Here is a 1,651-nt window from a genome sequence, read left to right as displayed (position 1 = left end):
ATTTTCATATATATATATATTTTTGAAATTTTTATTTTTATTTTTTTATAAAGATTAAATATTTTAAAATATATAAGTTTCTAACTGTTGGAGTAGGGTTTAGAAGTCCAAGTGAGCAACCTAATAAATGAGAAAATGGAAAATAATTTATGAGAGTTGGAAAACTGCTCAAAAACTATTACTATTAAAATAAAAAAAAATAAAAATTCTCTTTCTGTGAGAACATGTTTTCTCTCTGTGTGAAAAGACATCTCTCTTTCACAACAGGTCAAAGAAGAATACATCTTCTTCTCTTTATCCCTAAAAACCTGAAAATAGAAAAAAAAAATATGATTCTTCTTTTTTAAAAAGCAAAATTCTTCTCTCTTGGAGTTTTTTTTTAAAACAAAGGTTAAGATATGGTTCTCATATCTGTAACAAATTTCTCTTTCTATGAGAACATGTTTTATCTCTTCCTTTTCCACAACAGGTCAAAGAAAGAATACACTTTCTTCTCTTTATCCCTAAAAACATAAAAAAAAAAAAAAAAAAGAAAATAATATGATTCTTTCTTTTTAAAAAACACAAAAGTCTTTCTTCCTTGAAGGTTTTTTTTTCTTCTTGTTTTCTTAGTGAAAACAAAGGTCAAGACACTTACGTTTTGGAAATAGAGTGGTTCTTGTGTTCGTAACAACCAATTGGGATTTTCGGACATTTTAGAAGGTAACTGGAAATAGTTTTTTCCCATCACTAACTAATTAAAATTATATTTAATTTTGTTTCTAATTTTCTATAATAAATAAAATATGAAAAAAAAACAATTTTTTAAAAATATTTTTTCTTTTCTTAATTTCCTTGAATCAAATATAGCATTGGCATTTTTTTTGCAACTTTTTCTAGAACATTTAAATATAAAAAATTATTTTCTTTAACTTTTTTCACTTTCCTTTCCTTAGTACATTAAAAAAAAGAGAGAAAGTTTGAGGAATATACATTCCTCAAGAATTTAGAATATGTTCAAATACTATTTTTTATAAAATTATTCTTTAAAATATAAAATAGTTTTCTAATTTAGAAACATATTTGACAAACTTTTGATAAAAATATTTTTTTGAGAACTTATTTTAAAAGTAGTTTGTTTCTAATGAATTTCAAGGAAAGAATTAGGAAGAAAATGTAGAAAATTTTGAAAGAATAATGACTAATTAAGGAAAATATATCGAAAGTTTAGAGTGAGATAAAATGAACCCCAAGCTTGTCATTGCTCTTAAATGTGTATATCAAAATATGTTAAAGTTGTTTGATAAAATTAATTTAAAATCATCAAATTGACATATTTATTCTCATAAATTATAATTAGGGCAAAAATTTGGAAGATGAATGAAAAATTATGAGACAAATTCTTTCACCCAATTGATTAAGAAAAAAGTTGATGAATTTTGTCCAAAAAAAAAACACCTAGCTAAGTGAACGACTTGAGTTAAAATTTGACTTAGCAAAAATCAAAAATTTCTTCTGGGTTCCTTTCTTTGCATGAAATAACCATCAATTAAGGCTAACTCAATTGAGACTACTTATGGGTGCTCTCAATTGGTGAATTTTCAATACAAACACAAGTTAATTAATTATATTAAATCTAATGCCATAGACTTGTTAATTAAACCTCCTTGTG

Source organism: Vitis vinifera, chromosome 9 (genome assembly GCF_030704535.1).
Source record: "Vitis vinifera cultivar Pinot Noir 40024 chromosome 9, ASM3070453v1".
NCBI classification, from domain to species: domain Eukaryota; kingdom Viridiplantae; phylum Streptophyta; class Magnoliopsida; order Vitales; family Vitaceae; genus Vitis; species Vitis vinifera.
The sequence above is the reverse complement of the archived record's forward strand: the minus strand, read 5'-3'. Positions refer to the sequence as shown.